The sequence below is a fragment of the Apus apus genome, chromosome 20, assembly GCF_020740795.1.
Source record: "Apus apus isolate bApuApu2 chromosome 20, bApuApu2.pri.cur, whole genome shotgun sequence".
In the NCBI taxonomy this organism is placed as follows: Eukaryota; Metazoa; Chordata; class Aves; order Apodiformes; family Apodidae; genus Apus; species Apus apus.
Genome location: NC_067301.1, coordinates 4879731 through 4903360, shown reverse-complemented (window position 1 = coordinate 4903360; position 23630 = coordinate 4879731). Strand labels below are relative to the sequence as shown.

The 23630-nt window shown below is 43.9% G+C and overlaps 1 protein-coding gene across 1 annotated transcript in view; it reads right to left on the bottom strand.

The window, feature by feature from the left end:
• The window catches only part of DISP3 (dispatched RND transporter family member 3), a 134199-nt gene that overhangs the window by 96381 nt on the left and 14188 nt on the right, over positions 1-23630 (bottom strand). The window lies entirely within an intron of this gene.

The following is a 23630-nucleotide window of genomic DNA, read 5'->3' as shown; positions in this document are numbered from 1 at the left end:
ATGGGAGAGGTCTAATTCTGCTCTAGTGACTCAGCAGCCTCAGACATACTTCCAAGCTGCTAGATGTTCTTCCAGGGCTATTATACAAATTATTCCTTCTTGAAACCTTTCGCTATATTAGATGGCTTAGGATAAAAAAATATTCAAAGCTTCAGTCAGTTCCAACTGAGGAATCCAAAGCAAGGACATTAGAATTTAAGATAAGAGCAACTATCACTCTACAGACAAGGAAGCAGCAAGCAGGCAATCTCTAAAACACTGGATTCCCTGCCCCTGCAGGGCAGAGGTATCGTCATGGTTAGGTGGTTGCTTCTGGAGGTACAGTCATGGTGAGATGATTGCTTCTGAAGCTCTTTCAGAAGAGTTCACTTCGGTCTTTTCTTTGTGGAAGGGACAACTTCTATAGGACAGATCTTCCTAGGAGGATAAATGTGAGAAGCCTTCAGTGAGGTCCCTAGAGAGGAGTTAAAATTCTCCCATGTGCAAAGATCCAGCCCAGAAAGGCCAAGGTGCACGCAGAGCCCCCCTGACAAGCCCTCAGGAGGACACTGAGAAACATTTGAGCTTGTTCCCAAGCCCAGAGCAGGGAAGCTCATCTTCTTCCCTGGGAGCAATGCAGAATTGTTATGTTAGCCATTGGAATGCAGCAGAAGGTCCTGGGATGCAGGTGGGGAACCGTCCATACTTCATCCTATGCATCAGACCAGGACATTTCAAGTCATGCCCAACTGCTGTAATGCCAGGTAGAGATACTGTATCAGGGAGACAATTCCCCTTTCTTTTTAAGACGTTCTAAATAAATGAATAATGCATCCTGAATGACTTTGAGCTGAGGCAACTCTCCATGTTACCACCTGATTATATGTTCCATAAAAAGAGATGACAGCAACTTATCTTTCCTCTTGCCAGGTGGGCTGGTGGGGGAATTCATCTGCTGCCACCAACCTGGAGTGATGAATCATCCCTCAGAGCAACCAATGACAATTTTACTGATTTGGCATTTAGTGCTTCCCAGTGGGAGCAGTAGGGAGAGGGACATCAACGTAAGCCTTCAGGAAAGAAGGGAAGACCATGGGCAATGGAGGCCACAGTTCTCTCTGTTCATCCCTTTAGGATTACTCAGTGCTGAGTACCCAGCAAAGGCATCTGGGCAGAAGAGCCTTTCTCCTGAAAGCAGTGGAGTCTGCAAAGATCAGGTGCTCCCACTGCTACCTGGTGCTAACGAAAGCAGCTATTAAGTCTTATTCTGCTTTATTATTGATTGAACAGTGGGGTTAGGCTAGAGGAGAGGAACTCCATTAGACATTCCCTAGAATAATGCTTCTTTCTTGTATAACAAGCTGCATAGCACATGCCAGTTGTTCAGCTGGGAAATGGGAGTGATGGAGGTTTGTTTTGGGAATTAAAGCACAGGTTTACTTAAAGGATAGGAGACTGCAAGTGGGTGCTGCTCTGGCTAGAGGGAAAGCCCACTGTCCTTTCCTTTTCCTGTGCCCACTGAGCCTTTCCCAAGAGGGGATCATTAGTTCTGCCAGCACGGGGCTTTTTGGATGATCTGAAACCAGCAAGCATGGATCAATTAGGGCCAAGTCTGAAAAACGAGATCTTGCTGTCCATAGGTGCCCTGCTATTATTGCAGCCCATTATGGGATATCCCATATGTTCATGGCCATATAAGTCAGCTGCCACCAAGCTACATCAAGCCAAAGGCAGCCAAGTGCTTGATCTCCCTGCCCACAACCAACACATCCTCGCGGAAAGTGTCCTCCCCTTGCAATCCCTCTGCAGGTGTTCCTACCTTCTGCCCCCAAACCCACATCTGCTTCCTGCTACCCCAGACGTCCTTTGCAGCCTGATGCACCCACAAGCACTTGAACAAACGATACATTCCCTTGTGCACATCTTGTGCTGTGCACATCCACACCTCCAGAGCCTTCACCCGCACACTTTGTTCTGCTACCTCTGTCCTCCCCACTGCTCCCAGCCTGCGAGGGGCTGATACAGCATGTAAATGTGCAACAAAGACACATCCTCCCCGCCCCCGTGCTGGCGATGGGGAACATCAAACACAGCGGAGATTGCTGCTATTCTATTATTTATGAAGCTTTGGTTATTTCGTATATAAATAATCCATGACTGCAAAGTGTTGCTGGCACTGTAATTGAATATTCATGAGGTATTTTTGTTGAGAATTTTCACCATCGTTTGAAAGTCAGACGGAAAAATAAAAATCAGCATTAAAAAAAATTGCATCTGTCATTTCACAGTTTCAACATCCGAGAAACAAAGTCTCTCTCTCCCCCACTTTGAAGGCTTGCTGTGCAGAGGAACAAAACAGTAGGGTTAATCTGGAAGGCAGGTTCATGCTGCATTGGAAAGAAGAAGGAACATCCTGCATTTAGCTCTGCCTGCTGTCTCTTAACATTGTCAGGATGCTTCATCTGGGGATGTATGCTGTCTGCACAGAGCACATGCAAATTCTCTCTCCCTCCTAGAAACATTTCTCTTTTCAGGTTTCATCCAAGCCAGAACCTTGACAGAGAAGCACCCAAGTGGGATCACTCAGCATGGAAAATGGAAGCATGTTGCTGCCACCCTGTGGAAAATAGTGGCCCCCAGTTGTTGGGACTGCTCTAGAGGTTCACAAAGCTCCAGCTGGTAGGGTGGTTAAAGAATTTGTGAAGCTGTCATTACCCTGGTGAGACCCAGAGCTAAAGAAACTGGGGAATTTCCACTGAATAATTGCAGGGTTTGCAAGGAAGATGTTTGGACGCTTTACAGGAACAATTGATGGTGTTTGTGCTATACCCACACTGCAGAGGGGGCACATGCATCAGAAGGGTGAAGTATTGCTGCTGCAGAGGCTCCCAAGGACAACTTTGACTAATTCCTGGACACATGTAATGCTCAAGTATCTCTTGCATCCTGGGATAGTTGAATAAACAGCTTCACCTGCTTGTCTTGCTGAGATTCCTTTTTTTTCCCCTCCTCCTAAGGCTTTTTCTTCACTGCATCATTCAGCTCCTTCTATTCCACACACCAAAAGCCTAGGGAGGACTAACCAACATACAGCAGCACTATCCAAACTCTTCCCTTCCCCTACTTTCTATCCACACCCTCTGTGAGGAGGCTCAGCAGCTGCCTGCATGGTGCATCACCCTTATCATCCAGTGTCCCAGTTATCCACGATTTCTTCAGATCACAGCTCCTTCCTTTTTCAATTTTTTGAAGCACTGTGTATGCACAGAAACAGCAGCACAAGATACAGCATGTTCCCAGCCCTTCTAACCCAGCCTCCTCCAACCCAAAGAGCGGCATATGAGAACCTAGCAGTCCGATCTGAGATCCACATCCACCTCAATCTGCCACTGTCCACGTGCTAGTGGCATATGTGAGCCTGTGTCACATCAGCACATCACAAACTGGGCCAGAGCTCTCAGAGCACCTTGCCTTCCAAGAGTGATTTATGGGCCCTGTCAATCCAGCAGACTGAACTGCAGAGACAGCTGAAGCGTGCAGCAAAGAGAGCAGCAATCCATCACCCCCGGGTGGGAGTCACCCAGGAATCCATCAAGAGCTTCATCATGGTGACATCTTTGCAGAAGCAGAAAGAGAAATAAAGGAAAAAGATAGAGACAGAGAGAGCAAAGAGTGGAAAATCCACCTCGAATTTCTGAGAACTTCAGAGGCACAGAAGTAAAACAAGATGATAGACATCAAAAATATTCTTTGTGTTTGTAGGGATCCAGGTGGTCCTGCTTTAAAGTCACAAATTACAATGCCTCACACAGCTGAACAGGGCTTTCTGGTGTCAGCCATACCAGCAGCAATCAGAAATTGGTGTCCCATTCACTACCTACAGTTTTGTGGGAGGTATTAATCCCTTCCAGGTATGACGACTGGATGGTTTTGATGGCAAGGACATTTTTATTGTTAGGAGCTGCCACTGGCAGAAGGAATCAGCCCCTGACATAAGGCCTGTGTATATGTCCAAGTCTAGAAAAAAACTTGTACAGCAGCTTAGCACACACAAAGGGGCACACACACACATATAATTTTGTCTGGAATCTACAAGTATGGCAGGTGAACTCAAAAGATGCACAGAGACACACACCCCCCTGTGCAGTGCCACGATGAGTACAAGAGTGTACGTTGTCTGTCTTTGATCCACGACTCAATAACTAAGAGACATGTCAAGTTCTCCAGTAACACAACTTCTTTCCATCCCCAAACTCCATAAAAAAAAAAACAGAGAACAAGATTTCTCCTAATTCTGTGTTAGACACCAGGGAGAGAGGTAAAGAAAAGAAGTGAGCATCTGCTCTTGGAGGAAAGAAAAGCAATTTACTGTTGAATAGGAAGTAGCAGAACAAAGGACATAATTTCTTTTTGCTCCAGGGACAGACACTGGTGTTGTTTTGAGTCATGCTGATCACACGTTAAACATATGCTCCCAAATCTCAGGAAAGTTGGGATGGACCTCTCAGAACAGTATAAATCAGATGATAATTTGGAAAAAAAAAATATATAAAATTAGATTAACAGAAAGATTGAGAAGCCAGGAGTAGGGAAAAGAAATGTATTTGGGTATCACAAGGCGGATAAGACTCAGTAGGTGCAAGAGAGATGGAGTTCAGGACAGGGAGAGCCTCTGTGGGAAGAAAGGGGAGGTGGACATGAACTGCAGCAGCCAGAAAGACTTCACAGGACTAGCTGGGATTGTGAAGGAGAGGTTTGAGACATCCTAATCCAGGTTTATTTCCGATACATGTCTTCTCTGGGGTCCTTTGCTTGCCTCCAGAAGACCCTCTTCCCAGCTAAGACATCCATGCAGACTATATGTACCCACCTGCCTTAAGAAGACATGAACATAAAGAGACAGTATGTCAGGGGAACTGCTTTTGCAGCACAAGGCAGGCTGACCTGTACCTAGCTTACCTCTTGCAGATTCTCTAGTGCTGTCTGAGTCACAGGGACTATGCAGAGCCATTTGAGTTTATGATCCTTTTATCTCTCTGACCAAGGGATCATAAGCTGCTTCTCCCAAGAAGAATAATAAAGCCTGATACATTACACATCCCCCAAAGGACTTAATTTTCCGTAATTTAAGGGGAGGATTTCCCTCCAGTCTCCAGCCCTTTTATTATCCATTTGTTGCTCCATCTGCAGTACAGATTATAAAGGAATTTTTTATTTTTTAAGTCAACCTTTGCTCGGGCCTCATTTTGGCCTTATGCAAAGTCCCAGACTGCTCACAGCTAAGAGAAACAAATGAAGCAGAGGCACTGAAGACTGGATGGCCTTGTCCTTCCTCTTCACAGTACACTGCAAGGACAAGGGCATTTCTGGCTCATAGGCAGAAAAATGAAAGGATAGGTCAAGAGAAATGCAACACTGACACTTAAACTTTCCTTCAGAGCCATGCTTGCTTTGAAATATGATGCTCTGACAAACTAGAGTGGTTCTGGTTTGGTGAAACTGCTGTTCCCACTGCAGTAGCAGCAGGAGCACTAGTTAGGAAGCCAAGACTCCTCTGCAAAGATATATCCAGAAGATTGCCCCTGTCCCAGAAAACACATCTGATGTTCTCGGCTTGTTTTAAAGATGTCATGCATGTGCAGGCTGTTACTATGGTGGGCTGCGGCTCTTTCACTGATTCACAGCCTGGCTTTCAGCATATTTCTTCACTGGTGTTTTCTTCTCTTTCCTCAGCTGCAAATTGGAGTCTTACAATTCAGTCAAGGTGTCATAATGACACAACTCAGCATGTAAAGGGAGCTCTAGGGGGCTAAATGAGACACTGCTTTCTCTGTTTTTTAACAGCTGTGGGCTAGTGAGAGGGAATACATGACCTGGGAAGCATGCAACCTTCCAGTGCAGTTGCCCCAACTCCTTTACCAGCTATGCATAAAAACATATCTATGTGGCATTGCCTCCTAAAGTGCTGCTGCGTTATTTCCTCCCCTTGCTGTTCTCAGTGAACTAGAAACTGGCACTGAACTGAAAGTAATTCATTTTCATTTTAAATAAATAATAATTTAACAATGCATGCTCCTGAATTCATTCTTGCATCATAGGGAAGATGATTGCTCTTCCCCGTCTGGAAAGACAGAGAGCGGAGGAGGACACAGTTTTATAATTAAATTTGCTGTTCCTCCTTTCATTGTGCATCTCATTTAAAAGAAGGAGTAAAAAAGAAAGAGAAAAGCACATAGAGGCTTGTGTCTCAGCCCCAGGAAACAGGAAATACTCCCTCTTTGTTGCTTCTTGCTGCTACTTAACACAGGTAAGGGGACCCCTTCAGTTCTACGTGGGTGACCAGCACAATAGGAAAAAGCAGAGCCATTTCAGCTGCTGCCTGGGAGAAGAGTAGAGAGCTGAAACCTTCAGAAGTTGCTAGGCATTTTCTTTGACACGTCATACACATCATATGCTATTAGGGGCACTATTCACATGTGGTAGAGCTGAAGTGCCACAGCAAAGGGTACTGTGACATGCTTTGGATTATTAGGCAACTCACCATCTAGCTGTGCTGATGGGGCAGCTGCTCTCCCTGCCTGCCCATAGGTTGGGGGCTGGTTTATATATATACCCAGGCTGGTCAGAACCCCCCAGTCCTAGAAACATGAGTGCAAATGACTTGGTATTGAACCCCAGTGTAAGGCGACCTCACAAAACCCAGGCACTGACATTTCTTTTAAGCTATGGCAGTAGCAGAGTTGTACAAACATCCTTGCAGCTCTGACCAGCACCCCCAACTTCTGGCCCAGTGTGCACTGGGGTTGAGGCTTTGGAAGCCAGCCTGAATCCTGCACTGTCTGCCTGAAGGGTACATCCTCATGGACTGGAGATTACTCACTTTCAGAGAAATTCACTGCATCAGGGAACAGCAGTTAGTGCTCTCGGTCTATCAATGCAAACAAGCAAATTGTAACTCTCTCCATAATGAGTCTACACTCATAGCCATCTTTCCCTGTGCAAAAATAAATGATTCAGTGTAAAGAGGCTTCGCTGAGTGCAGTTTATGAGAATGACAAAAATGTTTTCTTTAATAAAAGAAAAGCTGTTGAAGCTACAGTACTTGGAGATTGGCCAGGTTAACTCCCTCAGAACAACCCGTGATCTCTGCTGAGAGTGATCTCTCTCATTGCCTGAGTGCTGCACAGGATTACATTCTCCACAGTGTGTCCACAATTGCTTTAATCCCACTGGACATCCCTTGATCTTTAAGGCAACTCAATTGCAACATGGACTTTGGGCCAAGAACTGTCTGAATTGTGTTAATTTTTCTTTAAATGCCCCTTCTCCTTTTTTATAGGGAAGGTTTTTCTCTTTGCACCTTCACTATTTAGTACAGCAGAAGGGGAGGAGAAAATCACCGTCAGCTTTCCTGGCCATCTGCATCCCAATTGCTCCAGTGGGATTTAGGCTGTATTCCAAATTGTACCATTTGCAGTGGATCTGGGGCAAAGGGATGACAAGCTGACTGTGATATGTCTCAGTGGGTAAGATTCCAGGGCAGCTAGCTGCTGGGACCTTTCTGTTCTGGCTACCCTACTTATGGCTGTCCAGGTCTGCAGAGCACCCTGCCTCCTATAGCTCCCTGGTTCACCTGCCAATCTACAGCACAGCCTCCTAAGACAAAACAGTTCTCCCACAGACAAAATTTTAACACAAGAAAATAATTAAAAATACAAAAGTGGCATTACTGTGCATTATAAAATTATGAAATCCTTTCTTTCAATTTGTTTCTACCTCAGATAGTGGCAGTGATCAGTACTTTACAAAAGATGCTTCTTCCACATCCTGGCCTATGTTATTGCTGTTATTCATAGCAAGCCATTCCCAGGGGCAGTGCTCTGCACAGGTACATTTATTTCCTTCAGAGCCACATCACCCCCCTGCTGGTGCTGCAGCCCCCTCACAGCACACCCGTTGAGAGGCAAGGAAGGCAGATGCAATGTTAGGTATCGCTCTGCCAGACCCCAGACACAGCTCAGCCTCATTCTGTCACTCAGGATGTGCCTGCTGTTAGTTTTATAGCATCATAATTACATTACCTGTTCTCATACCAGTGTTATTTCCTGTTCCTTTCTCCTAAATCAAAACTGCCCTTCAGAGCAAGAAATGGTTGGACATTACGACCTTCCCTCTGAGCCTGCAGGAATGGGAGTTATCAACAATTTGCTACTCGGTAATAAGGCAAACTTTCTCCTAGTTTGTGTTTCTGTTTCCAAGCGCTGACTCACACCTTCTGCCCTCTGAACATGATCTGACATGTCCCTTTCATAGGACAGTGATTATTTCTTAGGAGGGCTGCAATAAACAGGTACATGCTTCAGTGTTAATATGACCACACCACCAGCCTCAGGTTCCCAATCACTCCCTCACAGCAAGCCCTGGCATTTAGATGCATGACCGAGTAATGAGCTGGGGCTTAACAACATAATGTACCACAATTTAGCTGGAATAACAACTCTTCAGCCAACCAAGGAGAGGTAAAATGGACAAGCAAGTCAGTGTATGCCTGTTTCTCCCCTTGTCCACTGTCTGTCTCGCCTACCACAACCACAAGGTGTCTGGGGCAGTGACAGTGTCTCTCAGTATGTAACAGAGCAGGAACCAGCCCTTTGGGATTCCATGAACTGTCATAGTAGAAATCACAGTGATAACCCAGCCTCAAATCCTGCTCCCCACCTTAGGGAGTTCCTAGAGATACACAAGGTACATTCTCTCCTGAGATAGATGTGTTGAGCTCCCTCCTTTGTTTAAGTTGTAGCAACCTCTGTGCTTCCCTAGGTGGGATGAGGCCACAGGAAGCCACTGAAGTGCTAAAAATCTGTCAGCAATGCAATCCAGAATTTGTGAGCACTGGAGAAATCAATACAGTTGGGAAGCATAGCTCCTCTTTGCCCACTGGCCACGTTCGTCACCAGCACAAGGTAACAATGTAGAGCCATTTAATAACACAGCTCATTAGGCTTCTGACAGGAGGAGATGATGGAACTAAGGCCTCAAACATAGAGCCTCAGGAGTCTATTTGTATGTGCAGTTTCAGGCTGGGTATGCTATACTTCAGAGCATGTAAAGAATCTATGTCTGGCACAAGATCCAGATTTTCTAGGAAAATCATGCAGGAATCCCCCAGAGGGAGATGACTGAATGTTCAGAAAAGTGTTTGGAAAATAATTTACATGAAGCAGGTAGAGAAGACCTAGAGAAGACAGCTTCTCTGGCTTCCCAATGTCAAGAAAGCAAACAGAGCTCAGTTTTGTCAGGGAAACTCAGAATAACCACTCTCCTGGTAGGGCCATTGTGCCATAGACAATGGCTGGAGAAATCAAATCCACAAAACAAAAATCCTGAACCCTTTGAAATCAGTGACCAACCCACCACTGATTTTAATGAGCTGTAGGACTTCCACTACCTCTCTATAAACCCTTTATATTGCTATAAGAAGGTTGATGTGATGTGGAAGCAAGAGCAAATCTTGTAGCTGTTAATAGCCAAACAGAAACATTTTGACCACTAACCTGCGTAACACAGTCTCCCACCTAGCACAACCTAGATAGCTGATCACCTCATTTCTGCAACAAGCCTAGCCACCTAAGAGATCACACACTTTTTGGAAAGAGACCCAGCCTGATCCAATGGCTTCTACTAACAGACAATCCACCACAATCCTGGGCAAGCTGTTCCAATACCTAATTATTGCATTGTTTAAACTTTATTCCCAGCCTAAGTGACTCAGACTAGACACACTTCCAGCTATTCAGCCTCCAGGCACTGGATCTCTCTGTGGCTACTGTCTGCTAGATTAATGAGGCTTCTATTATCAGAAATCTTTTCCTTGTACTTAAAGACTGTGATCAAGTCACCTCTTCAGCTTCCTTTGTATAAACCAGATGCAACTTCTTGCCACTGTCACATTTCACGGAGTTGTGTGATGATAAATATACACAAGTTGTGATTCTACAGTGATGGAAAACAGAACTTCCAGCAGTGTAGTTATTATTTAGAGCTGTTCACTGAGTTTACCTGCACTGGACATAAATTTTTGATAAAAATTCACTGGCTTGAGCAGATATTCCTTTGTTGTTGGCCAGGTAAGTCAGATAAAAACAGTTTCAGTTGAAGAGCTCAGAACTGTGTAAAATTCTGTTGATTCCTCTGAATTCTTGTGAATGCTATTTCAAATTGCTTCAAAACACCCCTGTACCAGCACAATGTACCAGCTTAAATATTTGGGAAAAGAAGTATCAGGGACAAACTAAGAGTCAGGTTTTCCATAACATTCTTCTGCTTCCATCAGAAGGGACAATGTGATTTTGCCAGAACACACAAACAGACTCAGTGCCCACAACAGGCTTCATATTTGCAACAGAACTCAGCACCTGGCTGAATCCAGGCTGGTTTGGAAAACCACACATTAGCAATTTAGCTGAACTAATGTCATTCAATCACAGTGTTTGTTTGCATATGCAGCCTGCTATTCCGTTCTCATTCCAGCTTTTTGTCTGTTGCCACCGCTTTCATTTTATTATTCAAGTGTTTTCCCCTTTACTTCTTTTAGGAATGTGGTGACTTCTCCCTCCACCTCATGAGAGTTCATAAAGCAGCATGACAGACAAAAGATCTGACAGACATTAACAAGCACAGCGATGCAGCTGAACCAGAAGAATCAGAATTAAGTCACTTGGTTCTTGCCTGGCCAGCCCCAGCTTTCATTTTCTTTACACAAACATACTTCTGTCAGCTTGAAATTAGCATTCCTTTTAAATGTTTTCACACTCTAAAATTGTTCCTAAATGCGCATATTAAGTGGTGAAACAACTTAGTAGGTTAATCTACACAAGCTAGCATTCATTTCAGCAAAAGCCTATTATACTTAATATGCCTTCTCCTCACTTCTCAGGACCATAAAACCCAGAAGCACCAATGAAACCAGCACACTGACTCTTTACCCAGAACTAGAGAGATCAGCTGGTGGCTGCTGCCTCTGTGTGCCAATGAGACAGACTGAATAGTGGGGAGCTCAGCTGGCAGCCCCACTCATCAAGGGGACCACAAGATGTTCCTTGTGGGATATACAGCACTGGAACCAGGAGTATCTTCCTTGGACCACTGCTGCTACCCCACAGGAGAGAAGAGTTTGGGGGAAAGCTTCAATCCATGCCTCTGCATTGCAGTAAGTATGCAGAGCCCCAGCATCCCACAGTTTCACCCTAGTTCCACCCATCTTCCCCAAAGCTCAGAAATCCACTCCAGCTGGCAAGTCTCTCCTTTCCTTCTCTCCCCTTTCAAACTACATGGTTGCCGGGGATAGCAGAACAGGGGCAGAGATTAAATCAGGTGCTATATCAGAGTATTCTATCCCTGGCTGTGCAAAGAGCAGCTTTTGTGACTTCCTGATGTGATTTACCATACAACGACAACCTTTAACGTCCACTGGTGTTATAATCTACTTTATCTTAATACAATCTTACCCTGCTGAACCCTCCAGAGTCTTAACAGCTATTTTCAATGGAGTTTTTTTTATTATTATGACTTGATACTGTGATTACTGTCGCACTCTTGCTCTTTGTGGAAGGGGAAATTAATAAGTTTTTTTCTTGAGCACTTTGCACCAAAGCTGAATACCAATCAGCCTCCAGGCTGGGTTCCTGTGCCTGCTGGATTCGATTACGAACCTTTGCTCTCCTTTTCCAAGACACAGCAGTTTTCAGATCAGCAGCATGTCAGCACATAAGGCTCTGTTCCACTTCCCAAAGGCTCTCACTGTGGGGTGGAAAGGTGACAGGCACTGAGTGGGGAATATGTGGCTTTTCCTCTGCTCTCTTAGGGCTGCCCCATTCATAGTTATCTCCACAGATATGTCCTTGTATCAGGGCATTTGGACTCATCATGCCTTGGAGAGAAGGGTTAAAGCACTGTCATTTATATGCATTATCCTCCTCCTTTGCCATGCTTGCTCAGACTCCCCACCTCATCTCAGAACTCACTGAACCTTCCTTTCTCTTCAGGAAATCACTGCACTAAGCTGTACCACATCTCACTGCTCAAAGAGTGACAACACTGCACCCTTCCCTCAGAGCTCGTCAGGCCCCACAATCCTTACACATTACTGAGCCTTGCCAGGTAAATTTTAACACAGACAGAAGAGGTTCTGCCTCTGCACACAGAAGTTGTTTCTGTGCAGGATGGAAAGCACTTAGTTCAGAGTCTGGCCATTTCTTACCCCTTCTAACCTCACCAGAAGAGGAGTCAGAACGTCCTGTTGTCCCTTAACTTCTTCCCTCCCTGCTCAATAGGTTCTTCTGCCTTTCTTGCTCTCCATAAGCTCTCAGTGACCCACTCTGAACATTTCTATAAACAAGCCTTGAAAGGAGGGCTTCTGCATGAGATGTCACTTCTACCATGATGATGTCTATTTCTTCCACTACTAAAGGTGTGTTTGGTCTGTCACTGAAATATATAATATTTGGCTGCTAAAGATGGCTGGCACAATTCCCCAGCAATACATTGCAATGATTAAAAGCCAGAGAGAGTGACATTGTATCTGTGCCTTGGGTCAGGCTGTTCCCACTTTGCATCTTATCTTACTGCCAGCTACAATGCAAAATGTTTCCCTTCTGATAGGAAGCATTTCACACGTTATTTGGACAAGTGTAATTTAGCACATAAGGAAAAGCACATAATGATAAAGAATATACTTGGGCTTTCTCTTCTTTCTTTTTTTTTTTTTTTCCTCTTCTAAATGTAGGTGTGAAAGGCAGGAGCTGGGCCAGCCTCCTACAACAGGGAATGCACATAGACTAGACATTTAACCCAGAAGGCTCCACAGAACAGATACCCACCATCACCTCCCAACTAGCTAAGGCAGCAGGATAAGCACTGGCTGTGTGACCTACCAGGCTCCAAGCCCAAGCTGCAGAGCTAGTGCCAGTATTGACCAGGAAAACTGAAAAAAAAGTAAACAAACTCTCTGTAATTACTCAACTTGATGGATGCCAGTAGGTTTGTTTGCTTCCTGCAAAGATGCCAATAGCCTAACAGAGCAAATATTGCCATTATGTAACAAAACCATACAAGTAATTAAAAAACTCCTGGCAAGACTACAAACACGAACATTATCTATTAACTCTTTCAGTGGAGCAAGAGGGAATAGACACTAAAGATTTTGCTTCATTTGAGGGGAGGCAGATTTAATGGGTACTTGATTAAAAGTTTCCACAGTAAGGAATCACATACTGTGATTTATTTATTTATTTTCTGCCACAAAATATGCCCTTGAATATTACAGCATTCCTAAAAATCTGAAATGAAACTATGGCCTCTCGGCACTGTGTGTTTGTTTTACATCAACACCTCAGAGACTTCATCTAAAAACAGAAAAAGTAGGGATGAAAGAGAAGGAGTCCTTTCCTGGGATGCCCCAGCAGCACAACACGCTGGCTCAGAATGGCTCAGCAAGGACAAGGCAGGCTGCCCGGGTCAGGATTCCTAGGATATTCATAACTGGAGCAACTTCCTTTTTCTATACAAGGACATTTACCCAAAAGTACTGACTTTCTGACTCCCTGCAGAGCACATCAGACACCTTTTTGCTCATTACTGATATGCAGCCTCCACCTCAATAAGCCTCTGATACTGGTCCACTGACAAGGGCAGGAAGCAGGGAGCAACACATCCCATTAAAATGCATTAAGCATCTTGCCACACCAGTGGCTGGCAGCGTAATAGCTTCATGCAAATCTCACTGAAGCCAGAAAAATCTAAGTAGAGGCTTCAGCGAGACTTGGGTTTGGCTGCAAAAATCACAGATTTCTGACAACTCCTTGCTACATATTGTAAATCACTCAGATTTTCTTCCTCTGGTTTACCTGAAAAATACCATCTTCCTATCAAGGATCATGAGCAAGCAATTGTGACCTTCATGTGCATCAATATTAAAGGGTAACTTCTCCAGCCAGTAGCTTAAGAGGAGATTTTGGAAGAAAGGTCAAACACCTATGCCATGTGCAGCACAGAACAGACAAGATTTAAGTTAGAAAGCAGCACTCAATGGCTAATGGGGCATAGGTGCTGCCTGCTATTCCTCACTGTTAGCAATCATTTGGGAGGCTTTGGGTGATTTTTCTCTCAGTTTCCCCTCAATCACACAGCAATTCATTAGTTAATGCTTCTGCAGCATTAGGGATTAACAGACAGTGCTATGGGCATATGAGCTATTTCTCTGCCAGACACAGATCCTGATGCAAAGTACTGACAGGAGCACAGATCACAACAAAATGCAGTACTGGATAAGTAATGGGAAGAGGCACAGATACACAGATCAAAGCTGTGTCAATTGGGTGACTCACTAGAATCATAACAGTCACTGGGGCTTAAGCACAGTTTATTTATAGCTGCTGTGAGCACAGAGCTGCTAGATCTCAGAATGACAGCTGGGAGAGGAAATGTGGATTTTTTTATTATTTTACCTCTGGGGAATGTTTCTTGCTCACAGGAAGAGATAATTAAATCAACTAGTAAAGCCTGAATCACAGACAATGATGCATGATATCTGACCTCTTCTGCCTTGCTTACAGAGCACAGAAGTGATCTTGCTGATCTAAGAAACTTAATTGGTGCATGGCAGTCACAGCCAGAGAAATCTGGGTAGTGGGAAGAAACTGGAAAAGCAGCAGGCTGTCCTGGAGAGATATATGGTATGCAGGGACTTTGAATCAGCTCAACGTGGTCCCAATGGTCTTTGGAGGCTTTGACACTAAAAAGATTGTATTGATTTTTTCAACCTGCACACGGACAGAAATTGCATAAAACTATCCTGAAGTAAGCAATCTCTTCCAATGCTGCTCCTTGGGGCTTAGGAGACCCACAGACCTGCACTAGGCAGCACCAGGTAGCCTTGCAGCTAGAAATCACAGCAATACAGGGCCTGTGCAGTCAACAGTCTCAGATGAAATAGTACCATTCATATTCTCCACCACCGAGAGTTATCTCTCATCTACCACTACAAAAAACCAGCAAGACTCCTTCACATCCACACAACAGGTAATAAATCTTTCTTATTGTTTACAAAAGCATCATTAAAGAAAATTTTAAGCACAGGAAAGAAAAAGTACAGCAGAATTTCTCCTAATAGCCTTTTGGGTGGCAAAGCATCCTTATCAGTGGATAGGAAAATTCCCAAGGTGGCACGTATTCTAAAACTTGTGGGAAATAACGTCTCTCAATGACTTTTCTCCAACACAAAAGCGTTTGTAACAACAGTGCTGACAGAATCTGAAGCTGGAACTCCAGATTTTCAGCTTTGACAATGGAATTATTGTACATTATTCTTCCTAAGTAAATTAAACCCATTAATCATCATAATTAGTAATGCTCTGTGTCAGTGATACGGTAACAGAGCTAGTTATTATGCTGTGCTATTAAGAAACTAAAGAATGATAGTTCAGCCACTACATGCTGCTGCTCTCACTGCCTGGCTGTGGAGGAATATGTTAATGCCCAAGGCTTAAGAAGGACTCCAGCTTCCAAGAGATATGAGGGCAGCAGGAGATACCATCTCTCCCAAGCTGGTTTTAAGGCCCCAGGGATGCTGAGAGATAGCAGAAGAGAACAAATTCACCCTTAGAATGATTCTGCTTGAGCCAGTTCAAGCATGACAGAAATTATTCTGGCCCACAAGGCTTCCCTCTTGATTTATATCTAGAAAAGCCAGTATCATTTAAGTGTGAAAACAAGTCCAGTCACCTATCCCCAGGGATGGGCTGCACTGCATGCAGAGTCCATCAGGATGCTGCAGAGTTGCCCTCATGCTGCTCTCATCAACATTCCATCACCATGTACCTTGGAACTGCATTAGTAAAGTGGCTACGTAACATTCAAGACCTATCCATTAATATATGACCAGCAGATTTTGATAAATATTTATCATCATGTAGTTGCCTTATACCAACCCCTGACATGTAATACTCAGACACTAGCCAAGTGTTAAGCCTTTACAACCTCTTTATGAAGTACCTTAATCTGGTTGTAGTCCACTTTTACTTGCTGAATTCATTTACATGCATAGGCCACAAGTGGCAGAGGGTGGCCCATGTGCTAAGTGTGGTCCAGCCACAGAAGAAAAGACCCCTGATGATCCCTGCCCCACAGAGCTGACTAGCCAGGTAAATCACAACAAATAACTTTCTCAACAAAATTTTCTTCCTTCTTCACAAAACACCTCTGAAGTGAGGGAGTCTTTTTTACCTAACAGATTTGTTACTTGAAATCAGTTACCAAAATGTTTCACTAATTTCATTTTCTATGCCTTTCACTAGTCATGCTAGGTTGCTTAGTTACAATTGTCATTGGGAATTATTTTTGCTCCATGACTTGACAAATGATGAGCTCCTTGATTGATTCTGATGTGGATGCTGACAGAAATGGAATTTAAAATGTCCTTTCTTCCTGCCTAGTATGATCAGATGGTATGAATGTTACAGAAAGTGAACACAAAGGAATCAGTCTGGACACCTCCATCATACAGAAAGCATGTTCATCCCAGGGATATTAGTGAGACAACTTGATTGGGGTTTGAGAAAGGCTGAAACAAACTGATGCAAACAGATCACTACTTGTCCTTTTATTCTGTGATGTGCATGTGCCTGTAGATACAATGTGCTCACATACACCTGTGCTTGGTAAGATGCCACCATCCTGTAGTAATTGCCCTTACCAGCCACACATCCACAACATGCTCTTAGGACAGGTGCCCAAACTATCCACAAATATGGGATACAGCAGATCCTCAAAGAACAGTGTGGCTCACTGGACTGCAGCTTAAATCTTCACTCCAAAGCAACAGTTCTCAACTTCATGTTTCCTCATCCCCCATTCTCTAGTTCCCCCCTTCCTTTAACACATTCCACTCCACTCTCTTCACATTACATCTTTCCCACACACATGGCTTCACCATGCCTCCCACACCAGCTTCATCTGAAACAGCTCAACCAACATCACAGCATTTGGCTCTTCCAAGTATTTATTATGTTGTGAGCTCCATCTAGCGATATAAGCGAAGCCTTATTAACAGTCAGTCTTGACACTTCACGCAAGGTATTTTGTGCTGGACATGAGGGATCTGGAATTGAACAATATTGGGATACAAAGACTTTCTGCATTTTGGCATGTCTCTGAAGACAAGTGCTTTCTTAGCCTCCAGAGCTCTCTCAGTGCAGTCTGCTCATAGCACTCTGTAGAGCAACTGGAGAACCTGAGACTCCAAGCAGAGAGGAAAACGTTGCCTACAGAAGAAATGGGCATAAGATCTGCCTATTTGGGCTTTCAAATACCCAGACCAACCACTAAACTTCTCTATATTTTAGAGACAGTGAAAATGGATGGGTCTTGAGGTACTGTTTATGGGTGGAACAGACAAAAAAATAGTATTAGGGAGGCTGGGGAAGGGAATGAAGTTCCTTTATATGGACCCTCAGATCTTTCCAATTTCAGGCACAGCACCTCTGGATACAAGGCCAATAAGGTCTCTATCATATTTCTCATTGTTTGCTCTAAAGCATTTGCTGCTGTATCATATTTCATTGTGATTTTTGACCTCTTTCCGGGCCCCCCACCCCACTTTAAAAGAGCTGGCATTGAAGCTGACACACTTCTGGAATCACAGGCAAAGCTCTGAAGATCAAGGAGGATCAGGTTCCCAGCAGGGGATGAAATACAGCTACTTGGAATAAGCCAGAACTTTCTTGTAAGACTGCAAATCATCAAATTGCCTCTTTTCCTCAACAGCCCTTCTCCACTGAACCCTTAGACTGCAGTTTTCATTGAGTTATCCTGTACTGCTCAATTGCCTCTCCTCTCTCTTTGAACCTTCTGGGTAGATTTTGGAGGAAAGTGGGCATTACCTACTGTCTGATCCCCTTTCAGCACCACAGAGTATAGGCCCTGCAACATAAAACAGGCTGTGCCATGTCTCAGTGCTCCTGGGCACAGTGGGGCTGCCTAAGGCTGCTGGCCAGGTCCATCAGGACTCAGTTAAGAGCAAAGCCTTCAGTGGGATCTGGCTCAGACCCCCTTACAGTGGCAACTGTAATATAAGAATGCAGATACACAGAGAAATGCACATCACACATCCTCCAGATGTTCTACCTTTTTGGGATACTGGCAAATTTGGTTTCCTGGAGACATTTTTCTGGGCCATAAGCAGAGAGTAAGGAGCACAAATCACATTATTTATTGGAGGCTGAAATTGCAGAGGTTCCACAACAAATTGGAGTGCAATCTCATTTACCTGCTTTATCCCATTCCTGCTTTGGAGTAACAACTTCAGAGTCAGATCTGTTCTTTAATACTTAAATATTCTCCCTCCTCATACTCTCTATCAAGAGAGCTCACAATGCTCTGAGACAAAGTGTTCAATGGATTCTCAGACTGCAAAAAAGTAATACAAATCCAAACCAGATAGTTCCTTAATCTCAAAAGATGATAATTTACCAAGATATTCTCAGACAAAAGAAAAAAAAACCAAACAAACCAGGATACTATATTTCTCTCCATATCTATCTACAGAGTTTAGGATTTCATCCCTCATTTTTGTAAAATTCATGAAAGATTTATGAGTTATTCAGCTACTCTGAGTTCCTGGGATATTGCTAATAAACCTTCCCCTTATTCCTATTGTTACATCTCATCAGCCTCTCAGTCATTTCAAGCTTTTGAAGCATACAGAGATCCTTTTTTTGTTGAAGTATTTCAATATCTGCTTCCCTAAGATGAACATCAAGTTTAGCTATTCTGTCAAATCCATTATTTTCCACCCTCCCATCACAACTTAGAAGCCAGACAGAGGATACATTAATTCCTTGTTAAAACAGGAGTGGGGTTAGATGACAGGAAACTCTGAAACCAGATAATGAATTTCTAGAAGTGCTCCAACCCTTAAAGAATTAAGCAAAGGTAGCTTTTCCTGAAGTGAAATTCAGGACATAGTGATACACTGTCAGCATTCAGCTCTGCCAAATAAAAGCCTTCAAAGGCCTTTGAGAACCCATCCAAGTATAAACCTTGTGCAGCAAAAAGAATGCTGAGATTTTTATTCTGTTGATGGTTTTCTTCCTGGACCTACTCCCATTTCCATGCCCTCCTTTACCTCTGCAGCCACCCATTCTATTTGTATCATGAATTTGAAGGAAATCTCTGAATGTCTGTGGATAAGCTACAAAATCCATCCCTGGTAGACCACAGGTTCCACTCTTCTGCAGGTTCTCAGAGCTGGGACATGGTGTCTAAGTCCTACTCACTGCTGGAAGGTGAGCTAGCATCAGAAGGATGTAGCTGCCTCCATGCACAACACATGCTCATAATCAGCCCACAGTGTTTAAGATATTTTCAACAGAAATCAAGCAACAAACTCCTGTCATAGTTTCCCCAGGAAAACAAACATAGTTAACCCCATCAAACACACCCAGGATCTAGATTTTCCAGTTTAAGCTTCCAGTTCTCCATGCCATAGTCTTCAGGTGCCCTCCAGGCTATGGTCTGAAGAATCTGATGCTTAAGCACTGTCCAGGGTCCAGGAACACAGAAGCTCAGCCTTAATAATAGAGATACAGACATTCTCCTTGTCAGCACTACTATAGAGATGTATGCAGATTCTCCAAGAGGCTTCAGTTTAAGCACACAGAGGATGAGCCCTTTAGATTTTAATCCTTTTGCATTTTAATCTTTTTTTTTCTTTGCAGTCTTATCATGCACTGCAGAGTTTCCAGTGATTAAGCCCACAACAGAAGGAGGTAAATTTCCCCTGTAGACAATAGCTGAACAGAAGAAAGGAAGTCCTGATTCAGCCTCTTGTCAGCAAGCCCTTCCCCAGAACCAGGCCTGGGGAGGATACTTAGAAAAACATGGAAATTTCCATGTTAATTACTTATGAAACTTTCATGACAACAGTATCTATGCACCTCAGAGTCCTAACAGATGTGCCATGACAATGCTCTGGCAAGATGAGAACAATTATGCTTATTTTACAGATGAGGAACTGAGACCAGGAAAAGGACATATCTGATCCACTAACACAAAAGCTGTTACTGAGCAAAGCATTTAACAAGAGCCTGCAAGCTGCAGACTAATGCCTTAACCACAAGCTGCTTCTCTAATTTACCTCCTAAACATAAAACTAAGTATGAAGCAAGCTTTTTTCTCCCTCAGTAACATTTTGCCTCTCTTCCCAGAACAGAGCACTGCAGTGGGCATAGACTTGCACTGAATTTTACTGTGTGAGGCTGAGAATCCTCTCCCACAACATCTCAGTCTTGTTTCTACCGGTGGTAGCAAGATTCAGAGCACCAGCCAAGAAGATAATGCATCATTATGGATCAACCCCACAGCTTCACAATTCCTGTCTTCTCTGCACCCAAATGATCCAGTTTAGGGCCATCCAATAGTGTATTTATGCCCTGTGGGACAGCACACCTGCATGTCAGTGTGTAGGCACAGCACAATCTGCTCATTGATCCTCCTGTCTGATGTTCATGTGACAGCCACAGCAATAGTTCATCAAAGCAGGGGGACTCCAAGCAGAACATAACCTAGGGATTAAGGAGCCAGCTTTCCAAAAACTTGTCAGAAATAATGAGAATTAAGAATGCTTGAGTTCTCATTTTCTTTTTACTGAGAGAGCATTCTGTTCTTAATTACAGTTGGCAGCCAAAGTGGCCACCTCGTTTGGTTTTGTCAGGGTTGAATTCAATTACATTCAGAAGGGGAAACAACATGCCTGCCTTATGTCCAAATCATCTTGGACACACGTCCAAAGCATCTCTGGACAGCTGCTCCCTCTGTGAGGAGTCCCAAGGAACAGGAGTAGTGTAGTGGCAAACTCCTTTTGGCTTAGAGATTTCTCAGTGCCTTTTGGCAAAGAATGATCCTTTATTGCTCTCCCTACCTCTAAGTCCATATTCCCTCCTCCATGAAGTGAACAACAAACAAAAAAACGAAGGACCAGCAAAGAGTTTCACTCCCTGGTTTTATATCTGCAACAGCTCCAATCCACTGTGTGGCCTGGAGAAGGCTGCTTCAGCCACTGCTCTTAAATTTCCCTGCTGGCTCAGTGGAGATGTGCAGTAAAGCTGAGAGGCTGCAGGGGAGCTGTAATATTCCAGTGGAGAGAATCAGAACTAGTCAACCCATGTGTTACAAGTTTAAGGCCCCTTGTAGAAAACCTGAGGACAACACAACCTAGAGGAGATAACCAGGATTTGTCCTGACCAATTCTCCTAAAAATATTTAGATTTGCAAATTAGGACCTCTAGGCTAGAGAGGCTATCTAGGCAGTTCCAGAATCGGAGGAGTTCAGATCGGGGGGCATTTGAGGTCTAGCCTGTTCCTCTGACTCTCTTCCCTGTAGTTGTCTGCCTGTCAGAATGGGGAATTTTTAATAATTCTCTTAAAAAACCTTTCCAATACAACTGAGACCTTGATACATTTTGATGGAAAGAAAAGAACCTGCACCGCATCTTGAGAGAGAAACCACCAAATTTAGTGTCACTCTTTACAGCATCTCCCTTTATTCCCCTTTTGACAGCCCTGGGAGCTGCTGGGATTTTAAGCACTCAGCACACTTAAATGTGGATTGGAGGACGGGAGGGCATATGAAGCACAACAACAAGGAGAGGGAGGTTGACAAGACAAGAAAGAAGGATGCAGGTGTTCTGAGTACACAAGGTTTATGGATGACTTATTCAGCAATACACCATCAATTATTCTGATGCTGTCTCAGCTGGATTAACTCCTGGCAGACAGGAGGCAGCTGGGGAGATGGATTCGCTTTTCTGTCAGTCATGATCCAGACCAGCATTCCCCACTCATTCCAGCAGTACCTGTGTGCTCTGCTCTGCAGAGGCCCTACTCACAGTTTCACTGATTTCTGCAGAAGTCCAACTACCATCTGTTGCTTTCCTACCTGCCTTTTTTGGCAGGTCAGTGTACAGGAGCTAGCACCACTGGCTCCCCCTCAGTGCCATAATACTACTGCAGGTCTGGCACTAACTCTTCACGCTCAGTGAGCATAACTGCAGACTGTTCCCTAACTTGAAGGAAGGTGGGGGCTCAAGCCTTTCAAATGTTTTAAACAGCTATCTAGTACCCACTGCACAGCCTCCCTGCTGTCTACAAAATGCTTCAAAACCCCTGGAGGGAAGGATTCTTCATCACAAGCACAGCACCACACACAATGTGAATCATCACACACAATGTGAATCATCACACACCAATGTCACAGCCCCACCAGTAAGTTCTTCAGTGTGCAGTACAAGAAGCAAAAAATGCTGCCTGTTTTCTCTAATGTCCTCCTAGCTGGCCTGTGTCATCACGTGTCAGCTGTTTGTGAACAGAGTTTTTGTGGTTGTAGATTTCTGTACCTGACTCTGGATCTACAATAATCTCAAATTGTAATGCCAAGCAGTGCCTGAAGACAATTTTATCACAGCCTGTATAATGTGTAAATACCATTAAGTTAGACGGATTTTCTCATTAAGTCTCCAACCCAGTGACAAGCCAGGAATTAACACAATTGATTTTCCAGTCCCTGCTCATTATCAATCATCCAAGAACTTAGTCACATCTCATCTGTTCCACCTGGTTCCCAGCCTTTATTTGTAGACTTCAACATACATTAAACTAATAAAAAACAATGTGATCTCTGTGCTCAAAACCCGGAGAACAAACTGTGTATGTTCCTAACTCCTTTGGTGGGAAACTTCCCACTTGTGTACCACTCTGCTACAGAGAACAAGCAGTGGGAAGGTAAAGAAACAACTCACTGTACACTGCCTGTTGCACTAATATTTTCTGTTTCACAAACAAATGCACACCTCTGTGTCGTTCTAAAAACTCAAAGAAAGCAACGTTTCAGAGGGTGTTTGTTTCCTGGAGGTGCTCCATTTGAAATTAATAGAAGCTGTATAGTGCTTGCAAAGGACCTCCACAATTCAACCCAAATTCTCCCCATTACTCGTCCTGAAATGCTTCTGACTTTGATACTTTTCTTCATTGCCTGCAGTGGGAGTGCTGCCCTTCAGTCCCTCAGCAAGGGGAAAGATGGGCGTTGTCTGACTCAATGGGCTAAGAAAGTGAAAACCTGGGAAAAAATGTGTAAGGCCAAAATGAAAAAGTGGTAAATCCAGCATGAAACTCTTCTCAGCTCTAGAACAAGTTCTGTAAGGCTGCACATGGAGAGGAATCACAAGCAGTGGTGTTGAAGGGAATCATCTGTGACACACAGTTCTTCTGTTCCAGTGGCTCCCACCATGTCTCTCCCACTGTCAGGCCAAACAGGTAGAAGGAAACATTCCCACAGCACGCTGGGATTTTGCACTCTGAAGCTTTTCTGATCTCTTTGGTTACCAACTCTTGGTCCAGGAGTGGAAGTCTGGCTCATACAGAATTTTCTGCAGAAATCTACAGGGAAGGCAGATACTTAAATAGCAGCCTGCCAGACGCAAGCCCTCTGTTATGAAACAGATGTGCTTTCTGTCATTTTACACTCTCATTCCCTTACTTGTATCCTCAATCTCCCAAATGTTCTCTTGCTGGTTCTACATTATACTGTTCCACTGGATTAC